This window comes from Chelonoidis abingdonii, chromosome 9, assembly GCF_003597395.2.
Source record: "Chelonoidis abingdonii isolate Lonesome George chromosome 9, CheloAbing_2.0, whole genome shotgun sequence".
NCBI lineage: Eukaryota > Metazoa > Chordata > Testudines > Testudinidae > Chelonoidis > Chelonoidis abingdonii.
The window spans coordinates 54,798,091-54,815,992 of NC_133777.1; the positions used below are offsets into that span (position 1 = coordinate 54,798,091).

The 17,902-nt window shown below is 42.5% G+C and overlaps 1 long non-coding RNA gene across 1 annotated transcript in view; it reads left to right on the top strand.

Moving 5' to 3' along the window:
- The first annotated feature begins 3,374 nt into the window (after positions 1-3,374).
- LOC142047270 (uncharacterized) overlaps positions 3,375-17,902 on the top strand; it is a 63,887-nt gene continuing 49,359 nt past the window's right edge. Inside the window, exon 1 of the long non-coding RNA XR_012656461.1 lies at positions 3,375-3,534. This is a non-coding gene — a long non-coding RNA (uncharacterized LOC142047270). The remainder of the gene's footprint in view (positions 3,535-17,902) is intronic.

The following is a 17,902-nucleotide window of genomic DNA, read 5'->3' on the forward strand; positions in this document are numbered from 1 at the left end:
ATGGATCTTGGGTAGCAGATAGAATACCCCTGGTCGGGGATCTGGGGGTGTGTCCGTGTAGATTTGTTCCTGTGCTATAGCAAGGAGTTTCTTGAGCAGACAGTGTAGTTTCTTTTGGTGGCACTCAGTGGGATTGGAGGATAGGGGCCTGTAAAGTGTGGTGTTGGAGAGTTGCCTGGCAGCCTCCTGTTCATGACTGCAGCACCTCCTTTGTCAGCCCCTCTGATTATGTCAGTTGTTTCTGAGCCAGCGGATGGCATTGCGTTCTGTACAGCTGAGGTTATGCAGCAAGTGATGCTGTTTGTTCACAATTTCAGCCTGTGCACGTCTGCGGAAGCATTTTATGTAGAAGTCCAGTCTGTCATTTTGACCATCAGGAGGAGTCCATGCATAATTCTTCTTGTAGTGTTGGTAGGAGGGGCCCTGTGGGTCAGTGCTCTGTTTAGTGGTGAAATCTGTTGAGATGATTCTCAGACTCCATTAAGATCACTGAGTGCATGTCTTCACTAGCAATGTTAAAATGCTTCTGCAGCAGTGCTTTAACATGGCTACATAGTTGTGGCAACAGCACTAGGAGAGAGCTGTCTACACTGGCACTTTACAGCCCTGAAACTCATTTTTCCACACCCCTGAATGAGAGAGTTGCAGCACTGTAATGTGCCGGAGTAGACAAGACCTGAGTATCTACACTCCCCTTTTCACTTGAATAGATCTAAGACTTTCAGAATCTCCTCTATATTTGCTCAATGAAAGAAAGGGCAGGCCATTTGTTCTTGGTGATCATCTAAATGTATCTTGGACTGCATTAAACTCTACCAGTTACCTAAATTAGAAGCTCCTGATCAAACTTAAGATCTCTCTACAAAGGCGCTCTCAGCCTCTGTAACACCTTTCAGAAGCATCCCCATCTCTGAAACCTCTAAAGCAGCCACCTAGAGTTTTTGTTCATGTATTCTCAGACTGCTGTTCCCTTAGAGGTATCTAGGACAGATGACAACTTTGGCAGAACTGCATTACAATCTATATTTAGATAACAGGCACCCACCTCCTTCATTAGGTAACTGCTTGAATCAGGAGCGGAGTACATATTGACTGTCACTTGAAGACTGAATGGTTACGTACTTTAGAATAACTGTGGTTCCTTGAAGTGTGTTGCTGTGCCCTACCCTTTTACATCCTTAGGAGAGGGTACTCAAAGCACAAGCATGGGCCATTGGGCTGTGCTGGCCAAGAGCCCAATCGTGGATGCATGTGGTGTGCATGCATACAGCAAGAGTGGAATACATCTCAGAACCCCAGTAATGTAAGATAAATATCTATTTTTGTCACTTTTTGCAATGCCAGGATGCAACGGAACAAAATGACAACTGGTGCTATGCCTGTCATCACTTGTGAGCCCTATGGCTAGCAGTTCTTGTGTTCCCAGCAGCGGGGGGTTTGGAATCAAATGGGGGGTGAGAGGGAGGGAAGGGGAATCTTGATCTCATTACCATCTGCAGCAGAACATGCCTTTTTAAAAAGGCAAGCTTTGCTAAGGTTCCAGCTGGGAGTTTTAACATAAGTGGGGGATAAAGTCACCCATCAGACTAAATTCTAGTTAACTCTTCCATGTGCTGCCTTCACATCCCCCCCGCCATCAAAACTTAATAAACTTGCTCTGACCCCAGAACCAGCTAGAGAATGTGTGTGTTTCCTAAATGTGCCATTATTGATGTACAAATGGTCCTGCAACATTTTACCTGGTGAATGACTTATAAAGAACTGCTACTTCTGTCCTTTATTGCATGTCATCTGCAATAGATTTACTATTTCAGTTAAGGGAACTAGTTCTCACTTAGTGCTGATTAATGCTTTTTAATGTTCACAGGCCACTGGTTTGCCTCATAATGATTCTTTAACCCTCACTCAGCTGAAGTCATTCTGGTTTTGCTCCTTTCTAGCTCACTGTGTGGTTCGAAGTAAGAATCTGAGTGAGTGCACAGGTCTAGCTGTGAACTACAGAACGGAAGTTTAATTTACAGACCAGCCACCATCAGTTTAGGCCTAAATAAAGATTGGGAGTGGTTTGATCATTACAAAATCTAGATTTCCCCACTACTCATTTCCCCTTAGTATGACTCATACCTTCTTGTCAACTGTCTGACATAGGCCAGTCTCCTTACCACTTCAAAAGTTATTTTTCCTCCCTTGGTATTGTGCTGTTAATTGAATTGTCTGGTTAGACTGACCTTACTGTGGATAAGGCAACTCACATCTTTTCATGTATTTCTACCTGCTCCTGTATTCTTCCACTTTATGCAGCTGATGAAATGGGTTCTAGCCCCTGAAAGCTTATGCCAAAATAAATTAGTCTCTAAGGTGCTACAAGGACTCCTCCCTGTTTTTGCTGATACAAACTAACACATCTAGATGTGTAATTCTCTGCTGTTTATCTTCCTGGTAAAAGCCAAAGAGAAAAGTAAGCTTTTTTTTTTTAAAAAAAAATTCTTCTTTGATAGTTTTCTCAGATAAATTCCCCCCCTTTACCAACTCAGCTGGCAGTGGTTTATCTCTGAAATTATCAGAGAGCTGTAGCTGCTGCAGCCCAAAGTAAAGGGGACGCTATTACTAATAGCAATCCCCAAACCGTTACTTATAAGGCATTAAAGATTGTAGCGCCAAGCACCTTCAGAGGCAGGGGCAGAAATGGGGCGCATCCTGCCCCCACGTGCCCGAGATCGAGGCGGCTCTTGCTCAGCGCAAGTCCCGGCTGTGGTCCCCGCTCCAGCCTGCGCAAGCCGGGGAACGGGGGTGGAGGTGGTGGCCCGGCCGGCTTTCCAAGCAGTGCCCCACGGCTGGTAGCACAGCACGGCGGGTCCCCCCGGGCCAGTTGCGGCTCCCCTTCGCCTAAGTGCCCTGCCGGATGACTCCTCAGCCCGGTACCTGGCCCCGGGTCGAGCCCCGCGGTCCGGCTGCTAGCCCAGCTCGACCCAGCAGCCCGGCACTGGCTCCCGCCTGGCGGCCGCTCCGCACCCCTCCGCCGGGGCCGGGCGAGGCTGGCGCGCCCGACGTGCGCTGCAGAGACGGCTCCTTGCCCTGGCTCAGCAGGGCCAGGGGAACCAGCGCCGCTCCGGGCAGGAGCCGGGAAGCTGCCGGTGTCCTGAGCCGGGCTCGGGTTCCGCTGCCCTCCGCGGCTGCTGCCGGCCCCAGCGTGCCACTCAAGCGGCCTGGCACGTCCCCTCGCCCGGGGGGAGGAGCGCTCCACCCCTCTCCGCTCCGGCTTCTGCAGGGCGAGGAGGGGGCGGGCCGTGCAGCCGGTGACTTCATGGGGAGGAGGCGGCCGCGGCAGGAGGTGGGTCTCTCCTTTTCTCCTTCTGCAGGGCGAGGAGGGGAGAAGCAGCTGCTCCCCCAGGCCAGCCGGGGAGGACCACAGTGACTGAAAGCAGCAGCTGGGGGAAAGCGCTCCAGCTGATCTGTTTCCCCCGCCCCCATCCCCCAATTAGAGGAGAATGGAGCTCGGGTAATCAGGGCTGGCAGGAGGTGCAGCAGGAGCAGGTAAGAGGCGGCTGCTTCCTCCTCCTCCTCCTCCTCCCTGGCGGGTGCTGTGCATGGCAGGGGCGGATCGGATCCGGGAGGAGTGCGGGCAAGTGTCACTGCAGCAGAGGGGATGGGACAGGTGCGCTCACCGCTTGCTCCTAAATCACTCCCAGCTTGCAGCAGCTCAGCCGGGCGCTGCGACCAGCGGCGATGTCCTTTCTCAGGGCTGTCAGAGCCGCCCATGCCAGAGAAGTTCCAGTGGGGTCTGGGGCTGGGGCAGCAATAGGACCAAGCCGTCTCGTTCATAACCTTGTGTAAATCCTTGCCTGTTAAAATGCAGGCAGTACCCCCCCCCCTTCCCCGCTCCCTTCCTCCCTCCCATTCAATAGTCAGCTCCTGGAAGGGATTCTGCATTGCAGAATCTCCCACCGAATTCATGGCTGTAGTCGCTGCTGTATCTGATGGGAGCCTGCTTCTTGGTCGGGTAGTCCCTTTGTGGGCAGGAAGTCAGCTTAGGCAGGTGATGACCCCTGCTGCTGCTGCTGCTGGACCTTCACAGGCCATTTGTGAGAGAGGCATTCGGCGATAGATGGTTTCCCTCCCCTCCACCCCCCGCCCCCATCCAAAAGACTCACAACAGGGAAATGGTCAGGCTCAGGATCTATGTGAATAAACATCCACCGGAGTTTACAGTGTGACTTGTAATGTAGTGATATTATCATGTGCCTACAAAACATAATGCAGTAAGGTACAAACCACCTCACATCATTTAAATTGGAACATCTCCTTATCCCTTCACTTCTCTTAATGCTTCAGGCACCTCTCAGCTTTAAGGCTTGTGGAGACTCATAATCTTCCCCTATGAAATTGTGCTATGTAAGGCTGTGTGTCACTGTAACTGAAAATAAAAGGACAAAATGTTGACTTCCCTGCTGTGGTTTTATCAAAACATTATTCCCACCACTGGTCAACGTTGTGCACACCCTACTCTTCTCCACCAGTTCTGTAAGGGGGAAGGGAGAGGTGGAAATCTAATCTGTTGTCCCTTGGATACTCCTTTAAATTTGACAACATCAGTGATGTCATAATTTTACAAACTCTTAGTTCCCCGGCACCCAAACAGTGCAGCAATTAAAATTTCCACTTGACCCTGCAGACATAAACTATGTAAATATGAACATAATCAAACCTTTCCAACTTTTAGTTTGACCTTTAGTAGCTGAGGCCCATATTTGAAACTGATGATCAGGGCATGCATTTTGCATAAATTGATTGAAAATACTTTGGATGTAATTGGCTTGTTTCTAATACTAAACCAATCCACATTTTGGGCTTACACATCTTAGCCCAAAAGAAACTGAAATATGTCATGTGAACAGGTTTTTTTTAAAAAAAAATCAACCTACCACAAAACCAGTTCAAGTATTTGACGTTGAATCTGGAAAAGATTGATGTGGCATAAATCTAACATTAGTGAAATGCTTTGAGATCTGTGGATAGAAGGTACTCTAGAAGTACAAAGTATTGTTTATGATCCATTGTTAAAATATATGGTAGCCGGGAGGTTGTGTTGTAACTGTTCTCTTTTCATTCCTGAGTTATGAACCTAAATGTTTAGGGGCCCCATTTTCTGCTCTCGGTTTGAGCTGATAATTGTTTGGTTTTTTTAAAATATAATTAAGGGCCAAATTCTGTGCTAAGATGTACATGCGCAACTCTCACTGGCATAAGTCAAAGTAAAGCTTGCATATCTGAGTGCAGAATAAGATCAAAGAGATTATCCCATGGTCCATCCTTTCCTGTCTCCCTTTCTGGCATGTTTTATTACAGTCACACCTCAGCTTGGTAAGGCCCTAACGTGAGATAAGATGTGGAACAGCAACCCCAAATTAGGGACACGATGAAAGTGGTAGTGCAGAGAATTTAATGTGATAGATTATTGAAATAATATTTTCTTGAGTTTTACTTTTTCATGGTTCTGCATTTTGATGTAAATAGTTTACAAGAATCTCAATCATCTGTGGAACAGTTTAATTTGTTTATAAAATGATAGCACTTGAAAGTACCATATGGGCATAAGTGTTAATGATCAGCCATAATATGCTAATAATCTGTTACATAAACATAGCAAAATCAACCTGGTCATAATGAGGTATCTGTGTTTGAAAAAGGTGGCTTGTGGGAGTGTGGATACAGATGCATGTATTTTAGTCTAGCAGTTCAAATTCTGACATGGTTGGTAGTGGCTAAAAGCCACTATCATTTCGTTGTATGTATCAAATGAGTTCGGGGGGGGTCACATGTCGGTTCCGACTGGACCCACGTCCGCAACACCAAAACCATCATCCTATCTGGCACTCTTTAGTATTCATGTTGGCAGTCTTAGCAGAGAGGCCAAGGATTGAATGAGCTTTCAATCAATGGGCCTCTAGGTCAGTTTGAGGAAAGCTAGTGGTCATACTGTACTTGTTCAGCGGGTTTACAGAGTTCTGTCTGCAGAGCTGTGTGCATGTAGTATCATACACACTTATTCAAGAAACTTAATACCTGCTGGTAGGAAGGAAGCCTTACAGATGCATCCACCGTACTAATTGTTGTCACGATAGTCCTAAGTATCACTATAAATCAGAACACTTAAGACGTGAGATGGCATATCTTTGTGAATTTGTGAACCTGTGTTGTCTGTACATAGACAAGGCTGAAAGTGTAAGTGATATTTTTAAAATCATAGTCAACATTTTGTCAATTTTATTAAGGCTGTTATGGATTTGATAAAATGCAATATGTTCCTTGCTAAACTGCTTATCTCTGTTCATACTAGTGTGCAGTGCTGCTTTACATCATTTTCTATCTGGATAGAGTTCTTTGGTGTAATACCTGTGTAGGTGAAAAGATGTGTTAATTTTTTTTTTTTTAAGAACCTTGACAACTATTTGTCACGGTATTTTTGTTAGTCTTGATTGTATATCCTTCTTAGAAATGTGGCTACTTTTTTATGTGTCAATTGTCTCTTTCAGTTTGGATAATAGGTTTTTCCTCTTAATTTCATCAGCTAGAAATAATATTGTAGTGGCGATGTTGTAGTCCTGTATCTTTAGTGATCTCTTGGCAGCCTTAAAAATATTGACTTCTGTAATACCACCAGAGGAACAACAACTTTTTTATTTTTGGTGAGCCTGCAACTTATGTATTCATGGAGACAAAGTTTGGGTTGGGGGGTGGGAAAGGAGGATTAGAGGAAAACTTGTAGAACACTTACCACCAGATCACTTAGACTTCAGATTTTACTAACTATGTTTCATGAAACATATACAGAAAAATATATTACAGAAAAAATATTAAATGGAAATTAAATCTTATGTTTTTAGTTAAGGAAATAGCAAGCTGTTTAAATATCAAATCTTGCTATCAGAAGAGTGAGACCTGCATTGGGGGGAAGAGGGGGGATACTGTTTTTTAGCTGGCATGGTCTTTGTGTTTGAATGAAGTTTTAATTTTTCCTTTTAGCATGCACCAGTTTAGTGCATAAATGTATGCAAAGAAATATGTTCTGTTATGTAGAACTAGATGATATAGATGTTCTGGATGAGATGAATGATGTCACTCTATTGACCTCAATGAGACTATGTTGACTTACCTCACCTAAGCATCTGGACCTCTATTTTCAGTAGGGATGAAATTCAGCCAGTTAAAGTAAGGCATAAGTAGTGCATAGACCTTATGCTGAGCCTTGACATAGGGGTGAATTGTATCCTACAGATAGGTGAGCTGAGAAAACAAACTCTGACACAGTTGATTGCTCACAATAATGTCATACAATAGCAAATAAGATGGCAAAATAGTTTTCTGTCTCTTGGATAGTAATATTTGGGCTTTCCTGGCAGAACAATTAGCCTGTGTTTTATAAATAGAAAAAATTTGTTGATGAAATAACTGATTTATTGCACTGCCTCACCTTTATTTGCTGTCCTCCAGGCTTCACCAAATGTTAACCAAAAAAAGGTCAAAGTGGGAAACCTGTTAAATATGCAGGGAGTGGATATGTAAAAGTTTTTGCTAACTTGCTGTTTTCCATTATTGTCATAGCAACATTGTATTTGATAAGCATTTCTGATGGATTTTAAAATACTTGAAAGAACAAAATGAATTGATGTGTTTCAAGCTTTATTCTGAGTTTCCTTTATCTTCTAGCTCTCCTTTCAGTGCTTTATTTTGAAGTCAGTACTATTTGTATTAGGTACCTGTCATACCAGTGGCCCTTAATAGCAGTCCTTTGCTGTAGTGTTATTGGGTCATTGATATGAGCAGTACTCATCAGTGTGTGTGTGTGTATATATATATATATATATATATATTTGTATGAGCCATTGATGATCATTTTTGTTTGAAGTAAACAGATGATTAGGTTATATATTTCAAGCAGATAAAAGATTGTTGCAAGGAGGAGGGGGAAAAATTGTTGTTCTAACTGCTGAGGATACGACAAGAAGCAATGGGCTTAATTGCAGCAAGGGAGGTTTAGGTTGAACAATAGGAAAATCTTCCTGTCAGAGTGGTTAAGCACTAGAATAAATTGCCTAGGGAGGTTGTGGAATCTCCATCATTGGAGATTTTTAAGAGCAGGTTAGACAAACACCTGACAGGGATGGTCTAGGTAATACTTAATCCTGCCCCGAGTGCAGGGGTCTGGAGGGGTCTCAAGGTCCCTTTCAGTCCTGTGATTCTATGATTTAACTATTTTTAATGTTGTTCTTTTTGTTCTTTAAATACTATGTTCTTTAGAATGATCTTTATTACCTTGTTAAGTATTTTAAACTCAGGCCTCTGAGTCTGAAAGGTATGTGAGTAATATATATTTGATCATTTTGACTTGCTTATTGTTTCTATATAAAGTTTGTTATCTATCAGTGTTTTAAAACCAATGTTGATCTGAACAAAATAATTCATAAATCTTACAACTGAAGACTCTGAATTATTTAAAGTAGTTTGAAAATCTATTTTTCCCTACAGTTTACAGAAAATGTTCTGAGTTTTCCTTCACAGGGGAATATTGTCTCTTCACAGTTTTCCCTGACACAGTATTCAATGCAAATCTCTGCATGAATAGTCATTGCTAAGGAATTTATAGATTCCAAGCCAGAAGGGACCATTGTAATCTTCTAGTCTGACTGTCTGTGTAACGCAGACTACAGAACTTCTCCCAAAATAATTCCTGGGGCATATTCTTTAGCAAAATGTTCAATCTTGATTTAAAAATTGTCAGTGATGGAAAATCCACCACAACCCTTGGTAAGTTGTTCCAATGATTAAGCACTTTCACTGCTAAAATTTTACACCTTATTTCCAGTCTGAATTTATCTAGCTTCAGATTCCAGCAATCGGATCATGTTATACCATTTTCTGCTAGATCGAAGGGCTCTTATTAAATATTTGTTCCCCATGTAGGTATTATAGACTATGATCAAGCCAGCCCTTAGCCTTCTTTTTAAGCTAAATAGATCAAGCTCTTCTTGTGTCTATAAGGCATGTTTTGTAATCCTTCAATCGTTCTCATACCTCATCTTTGAGCCCTCTCCTATTTATCAACGTTCGTTCTGAATTATGGACTCCAGAACTAGATGCAGTATCCCGTTGGGCCTAGGAGCACTGTTACTGATTGCAGTGGGATGAGCAATGGGTCACCTGGCACTTGCTTACTTTGAAATTAGATTTGTTTTTTAACCCATCAGTATTTTCTGTGTTTTTGATCAAGTGTCTAAACTTTGTTATAACACTTTAAAGCAGTGTTTCGCAGACTTGGGATGCTGCTTATGTAGGGAAAGCCCCTGGCGGGCCAGGCTGGTTTGTGTACCTGCCACGTCCACCGGTCTGGCAGATCAAGGCTCCCACTGGCTGCGGTTCGCTGCTCCAGGCCAATGGGAGCTGCTGGAAGCGGTGCTGGCCGTGGGACGTACTGGCCGCCACTTCTAGCAGCTCCCATTGGCCTGGAGTGGCCAACCGTGGTCAGTGGGAGCTGCGATTGGCTGGACTTGTGGACGCCACAGGTACACAAACTGGCTCCCGGCCCGCCAGGGGCTTTTCCTACACAAGCGACGTCCCAAGTTTGAGAAACACTGGTATAGTGTAATAAATTGAGACAGAGTAATTCATATAGAATTACTATTGATTAAAATTATGCGTTTTGTCAAGCTGGAGTACTGTGTCCAGTTCTGGGTGCCACACTTTAGGAAGGATGTAGATAAACTGGAGAGAGTCCAGTTGAGGAGAGGAACAACAATGATGAAATGTTTAGAAAACCTGATCTATATGAGAAGGTTTAAAAAACCAAACCAAAACAAACAAACCAAAAAAAACTAGGTGCATTCAATTTAGAGAAAGAAAGACTGAGGGGGGACCTGATAAGTCTTCAGATATGTTAAGGTCTGTTACCTAGAGAAGGGGGATCAATTGTACTCTATGTTCACTGAAGTTAAAGGAGGTAATCAGCTTAATCTGCAGTAAGGGAGATTTAGGCTAGATATTAGGAAACACTTTCAAAGTACAAGGATAATTAAGTATATGAATAAGTTACTAAGACAGGTGCTAGAATCCCCATCACTGGAGATTGGACAAATACCTGTCAGGGTGGTCTAGGTTTACTTGGTCCTGCATCAGCACAAGGGGGCAGGGCTTGTTGACCTCTCAGGGATCCTTCCAGTCCTATGTTTCTGTGATTCTCTTAGGATCATAGAGCATGTAGGAAAGCTCCAGTAGTATTTTACTGAGTGATCATATATATTGACCAATCAAGGAGGGGCCAGAATCTTTGCTGTGAGTGAGCACACAGCAAAATAATGTTGATTCTGTTTTGTTACACTGATTGTATTTCCACTGGTAATACTGGTGTCTGGAATTAATGTAAGGGACGCTTGAAGAATTGGTTTTATCCTGTTTTAATTGTGATGACTGACTGTTTTGAACATCCTTGAAAACAGACCAGAGGTCACTAAAGGCACAACACACAAACAAAACCCCACCGCCATGTTGTCAGAGATGGGAGTAATTCTGAACCTAGTCCTTCTGCAGTACTGATTGAGGATCCAAGCTATCTCACATACTTGCAACTTATGCAAAGTCATCCAGTGTTGCATGTGTCTTTGTTTAAAACTCCAGGGTCCTGGAGACAGGTGACTGCATGAGAATCTCCGCTTTCATTAAGAAAAGTTTCTAGCTCACATGGTTGCAGAGAGATCCTGAAAACAAATACTAAGGCTCAAAAACCAGAAGGCAAATGAGAAGACTCACCTTTTATTAATTTTCAAAATCATATGATTTTTTTTAAGCCAGGCTTCTGATCTTCTGAGTCCCAACTCATGATTTTTGAACACATTTAGGATTACCAATACCAGTGACCTGTGCTAAAGTTACAACGATCCAGAATCTAGTACAGCAGATAAGATTCAGCTACATCCTTCAGCTATAATATCAGCCTAAATTAATCAGATTCCCTCCTATTTGGCCTCCTCTTTCATGGGCCACAGAATACATTAGTCTTGTTAGTCTGTATAGAAAGAGTATCTCCCTTACCAAACTCTTGCCCTTCTGCACCTGTGGAGAAAGTGAATGTGTGATCTTAATTAACTTTTTCTGATTTCAACTTTAAATACTCTCTCCCAACTTACGATCAGTATGCAAGTGGTCTGCTTCTACATTTTATTGATGAAAACCGCATCTCTTCTTTACATCTCTCATTTACCTACCCAGACACACACAAGGGATTTCTTAAAAAGAGGAAGGATCATCTAATGATTTTGGTTTTGCTTACAGTTCAGTACATTAAAGACTCTTTATTGAGTTGAGGCAGCAGCATGGAGAAATACATTTCAGAGCCATTTCCTTGTGGACAACTGTTTAGTACCTTGTTCTAAAAGAGCACTTGGGATGGCAGATCCTTTTGAGGCCATGCATTTCTTCACAATAGAAAGTTTTGTAGCAGCAAGATTGTTTTATATAAATATAACTGAGGTCCTGACATAATGTATGGAAGTTACATGTACTTGTTTTATAGTCGAAATTCTTCTGCATGTTAGTGATGTGGTAAAGTTTCTAATTTCTGTTCATCACTAAATGGTTGGGGTTAGAGCATCAAGTGTGTTTGGAAATAATTTCTTGCACTTGTACCTTCTTCCTCCAGAAGGCTCTCAAAGTGCTTTGCTGACTTCTTTCTCTCTCATTTGAATAGAACATACAGTAATGCTTGCATCCCCCAGCTCAGGGCTGGAAAGCTGAGGCTGCTTAGCAGTGGCAACACTATTTAACATTTTAGGGCAGGAAGTGCAGAGTAGCGTATCCAATAGAAATGACATAAGAATTCTAGTAGGCAGAAAGCAACAGCCCAAAGGGAAGTTTAACCAGGACAGTTGGATTAATAAGATCCCTATTTGTGAAGAGACTGAAAAGGAAACAAAAGAGGTCCAAGAATCTTTCTTTATGCTTCCTTCAACTTTGGTGCTGTGCTAGGAAAATGAATATTATCAGAGTTAACTCTGCCAGATGTGGTGGAGCGTTTGGTTAGTTGAATGTCTTTTTAGTGGCATCAAGGGATGCTGATATGCGATCCATCTGTTGACATTTTTAGCTAGTAAATCCAGTTGGAAGTTGTAATTTGCCTTGGGTAAAGGTGGGTTAAGGGCTAACTAAGTGGGTCTAATGGTAAATGATTCTGTGCTCTGAATTCTGAGAAATAGGATTCAGCCGTTTTATGTTGTGGCACAAGTAGGCTGTGGGGGGGTAACTAAATATTAATACCTGATGAAAGAGACTGGTGGAAACAAAGCTGGTCAGGAAGGGGTGTGTGTATGTGTGTGTGTAATTGCATATTTTTTATGATGGAATTTTAGATTTGAGAGCTATTCTGTGCAGCTCTAATAGGAACATCTCTTCCTAGCATAGGAATCCTTGTTATGGAAATGTTTGTTCCTAATTATAACTCTTATTTGTCCTGTATCTTGATAATATTGAAGTGATCTTATTCTTTTGCTCATTATTTTAGGATGTCTGGTTCCTTTCTTTATTCCTGTAAATATTCCCCCCACCCACCCACACAGTTTTGTTAGTTGTAAATAAATATTAACCTTTGTTCTTCCCTTCTTTGGACTGTTGTCTACAATCTCTAAAGCAGTTATTAGAAGAGTGGAGTGTGTAGGAACAGATTAATTTTCAACTACCTACATGGGAAAGCTTTCTGTTAGTAGAAAAAGGCATAACAGGAGCCAATGGCTGGAAGCAGAAGCTAGACGCATTCTACTAGAAATGGTGCAAACTTTTAACCATGAAGGTAACTAACCATTGGAACAACTTATGAGGGATGTGGTGGATTCACCATCACTTGCAGTCTTTAAATCATGACAGGATACCTTTCAAAAAGAGTTTATAGCTCACCTAGAAGATATAGATTTGATGCAGAAATCATTGGCTGTGATCAGGAGAGATGATCAGAATGATTCTTTCTGGCCTTCATAATCTGACTGGAAAACTCTAACTTGATCTCCTCTAGAACAGCCAATTTAAATCTCTTGGAAGTCGGGGAGATAACCTGGGCCTGTTATCCAAGGTGACAGCAATTTGGTTCAGATTAAACCTGCTAAAATGTCCATCAAATTTCATTTTTGTAGTCAGCTAAGCATGGAGGTCATAACAAGCAGCATATACAAGAACATAATACATTATTTGTATTATAGTAGCACCTCCTGGTTCCAACTGAAATCAGGGACCCCAGGTGCTATGCAGAGACATAAGAGACAGTCCCTGCCTTGAAGAGTGTGGAGTCTAAATGAACAAGACAGTGGGAGGGGGTGCAAGTCAAGCGACTTAATCAGAGTCCACATCAGGTTAGCGGCCCACCCAGGCATAGAACCCAAGTCTCCTGAGTTCCAGTCCAGGGCCCTATTGACTAGATCATGCTGCTCTCACCTAATCTGATATGGAACTTCCCATGTTTCACTTATCCCTCTGAAGTGTTTTTGGTAAAGGACTCCAGGAAGCAAGAGCACTATGGCTTGACAGAGTAGGGAGAGAATAAACTGAAGAATTAGGCTGTTCTTTTGTCCAGACATTAATGCCCCAAATCCATTCTGCTGTGGTACATCCATTATTAGGTACTGCTTATCCATCCGCATCATCGTGAAGAGAAGAAAAAATCACTGGTAGCATCATAGACCCTGACTGTTTTGCTCATGTAGCTTGTTCAACTACAATACTTCATAGTTCTTTCCTTCACGAGGGAGGCCTTCTTGGAAAGACCTCACTTAAAGAAGGCTGCAATTTTTCCCAGTTAATAAAGTTCACATTTCCTCCATTCTGTATTGTGCAAAATTTTTCTAGCACTGAGGCAGATAAGAGTAATACAGAGAAAAGGCATATGGAAATGTCATTATGATTAAAGGTGACGACAGCTATGCTGTTTTGTAATAAGGGCTGTTGTTATCTGTTATGTTCTGGCCAGGGGCACATCACAGGTTTCCATTACCTCCTGTTTAACAGGCAATCTCCATCCACTATTCTCTTAAATCCCTCCATGAACATGTTGGCAAGTTCTGTACAGGTGGCCTATTGTGAGAAATTCACCAATACTGGCATGTACCTGGCATGGTTCACCCTCGTTCCCAACACTTGCCTCTTCTGCAGTGTGAGGAAGACCCTGGTACACATCTACTTCGAGTGCACTAGGTTGCAGCCTGTTTTCCGGCTCCTCCAAAACCTTCTCCTCAACTTTGGGCTGCACTTCTCCCCACACCTCCTGCTCTATGCACATCTCATCAATGGCTCCGCGAAGTTGCGAGACCTCCTCCTGTCACTGGCCAAGGTGGCCGTCCACCATACCAGAAGGAGGATTTGGATGGGGGAGGTGCTCTGTGACTGGGGGGCCTATTTCCACTCTTCCCAGAAGTCACGTCTCTGGGCAGAGTTCTTCTGTGCCACGTCCACTGGCTCACTGGATGTTTATGAGGCACAGTGGGCACTGTCTGGGGTTCTCTGCTCGGTGTCCCCCTCTGACTTCCTGCTTTTGACCCTGTGACCCTCACTTCTGTCCCTGGTTTTTCATTTGTTGTCCTGCAAATTTACTTGAGCCCTGGGTTCAGTGGCTCCTGCCCCTTAGGCCAGGGGAGGGGCGCTTAGAAGTCTGCCCATTCCCCCAGAAACTCTATAGGTGCAATGACTTAGGTATGGTGCAGCCTATCGCTTGAGCAGAGCCTGAGTCAGAGGACTCCCAGCCACAGGTATTTCACTGAGCTCCCTCCAACACCCAAGCTTCAAGTTAGTTTGTGCAATAGCACGACACAGCCAGAAACCCTCCTGCCATCTTGCTCTGTCACATATTCCTTAGATTTTCAGCCTGCTCTTGATGTGATTTCTGTTCCTGCCTCCAGCCTTGCCTCAGCCTTGTTCCAGCCTGCTTCAGCCTTGTCTGTGCCCTACCCTGACCTTGCTCCAGTTCTGTTCCTGACTCAGTCCAGCCCTGCAGCTGCTTCCTCATCCTCCCCCCCACCCCCCAAAAAAACCCCTGGTGCTAATTCCAACTTGGCTTCGACCTTCAGCCTGAGTATGACTACAATCCTGAGTTGGCTTGTCCACAGATTGAACCTAGTTCTGACCCACAATCTGCCCCAGATCCCAGTTACAGATCTCCCCTTGGCCTTGTGTCTGACTTTGACCACCGCTCCGACCACCACTCCAACCACCAGGCCTGGCCACCTAGAACCCATAGCCTGAAGCCTGTTTTCACTCCCTCACCCACCAGAGGGAGAACCTTTCCAGCTAGGGAAGAAGGATGGGGCAGATAGGATGGTAGGGGTTGCATGTGGAATCCTAGAACTTGCAGCTGGGAGACCCAATAAAATGTCTTTGCAGTAGGGCCCAGATTTGCTTGAATTTGGTCTTGTTTGTGACTAAGCATGGGTCACAAACTCTTCATTGCTTATTATTTAGGAGGATCTTCTTTCAAGCAAGCTGTCTTTGTGCATTCAGCAGGCCCTTGTTCACTGGCACTCACTGAAATGAGCATATGACCTTTTGTGTGGTCATAGTTTTGGCAGCCCAGCAGAAAAGCAGAGTATCCATACCAGAAAACCTGCAGAATGTGCATCCATTTTAAATGTCCCCAGCTTGACTCCTCTCCACCAGTGTTCAGAGCAGTTGATGCAGCAGAGTTATGCTATTCCTGACTCCAAACATTATGCCTCTGCAGTTTAGACCTCAATTAAATTGAAAAGATAAATTATTGTCTTCTACAACCAGAAAAGATTCATTTTCATGCCTAAACAGCTCATAGTCATATGGTGATGGTTTGAAGCTGGTTATAACATTTATTTTTAATCTAGTTGATCAAGTCTCTGCCCTTTGTGAGATAAAAATTTTAAAAATATTCACTGTATTTTTCTATCTTTCGTTCTCTTTCCAGTTCACCATAACAACAAAGTTTTATTTAAATCAAGAGTGGGGAAAGTATTTCCTCCTTTAGGGAGCAAAAAATAGCAAGCCATTCAGCACTGAGATTTTTTTTTGTTTGTTTTTTCTCTTGATATATAAGATAGATAGATAAAGATGGATAATTTAATATTTTAAAATTAGTTTTTTCCATTCAAGATAACCCACATCTCTTTTCCTAACATGAAAAAGTGAATTTTTGTGTGACATATTTGTTGATAAGTGAATGTTTGCAAGCCTTAAAGAAACCTATGGTATACCTATACTCAAATCTCATTTTTTATTTTCCTGCAGAAGCTGCCTTATTTTTGCGTGAAGATGATTCAGAGAACATCCAAATGTTGTTCTTCTGCTATGTGCAACTCTGGATAAAAAGGGAATAGTGACTATTTATGTCTCAACTTTTTTATAATATATGAACTGATGCTTCATAAAAAGGATTCCTGTTTGTTTCTTTATGTTCTCAACAAAATCTAAGATTAACAATTTAGTGTGGCTCAACCAAGTAGGACAGGTCTCCATTAGCTTACGCAAATACATCCTCGCTGCTCCTTGGGAGATATTCTGCCAGGGGGCTGTGGAGCAATTAAGGTGGATGGTAGGCAGTGTCTTTGGCCCTGGGTGTCTGATAAATCTCAGGGACTATGCTGTCCATTCTCTGGGATGGAAGCCACCTTCCCTCCCCACTGAAATGACTATGAGGAAATGTCCGGAGCATAGATTTGTGACATTCACTGACCCTTATGTGGGATGTGCTCATATAGGGGATGATTTGGCCGATAAACAGCACTTTTCTTGAGATTAGGGTTGTAGGCTTTGAAATAAAAATTGTAAAGCAGTGAATGGCAGATCAATGGGCCTGGTTCACTCCTGTCATACTCCATGCTTGGGAAGAGCAAAAGTTTTTGTCTTTTGAAAGTAGCAGATTTGATCGTGCCAGATTTTTTTTTTAAACACTTCCTGTAAGAGAGATCTCTTAAAAAGGCTCCTCTCCTCATTTCAAATGATGCAAGCTGAACGTTGGGTGACACTATCAATAACAAATACTTGGCATGCTTTTCTGGAACAAAATATACAAACTGTAGCTCCATATATATGTGTTTGCTCAGTGCTGTTGCATTCTTTCTTGGTGATGGTTATGGAAAAGCACTTTTGTTTAAAGGAGGAAACAAATGACTAGATTTTTCCCAAACAAATGACTAGTCCTCTTCCTTTTGTAGCACTAAGACTAGGGTATGTCATAGCTCTAAGAGGAGATTATTTATAGTTGATCTACCTGATGCAATGAAATCCTGAACACTAGAAGAGCAGTGCTTCAGTGAGCAAAACTCTAATTATGGGAACTTATGTTTATCTTCTGTTTTTACTGTTACCTTTTACTCAGGGTAATGAGTGAGTTGACAGTACTCATAATATTATTGTTTGAAATAATAAGCACTGTATGTAACCTCCTTTCTTTTTTCTTTTAGCATAATAATATGAATAGGATTTGTTCTTGTTATGAAGATAAATGAGCTGAACCAAAGCTTATCTGCAATGTTATTACAGTTTTCAAAAACCCTTTTGATGCACAAAAATCCTTAGCCCCTAAGAAGTTTCTCAGAGAACTTCCTCTGTGTTTTTGTTTTTAAAAGACTGTTTGTAAACAGTCCCATTGACTACTTAGTAAAATGATTTGATGCACAGTTCTGCTAGTGAGATGCAGTGGTTTTGTCTCTATTGGTCCTGCACTTTCCCATGTCTGTGCAGTCTGAATGCAATGATATTATCTACATTTGAATTTACTAGCTCTCCTTTCTTTGTTCAAGCCTTGCACTGTTAAATTAGGTCACTGCATATATTGCATATTAAATAAGAAGAGAGGCTTTGTGGTAATATAGAAGAAGTTAGGGTCAGTTCTTCAAAGCTGCAAGTATTACTG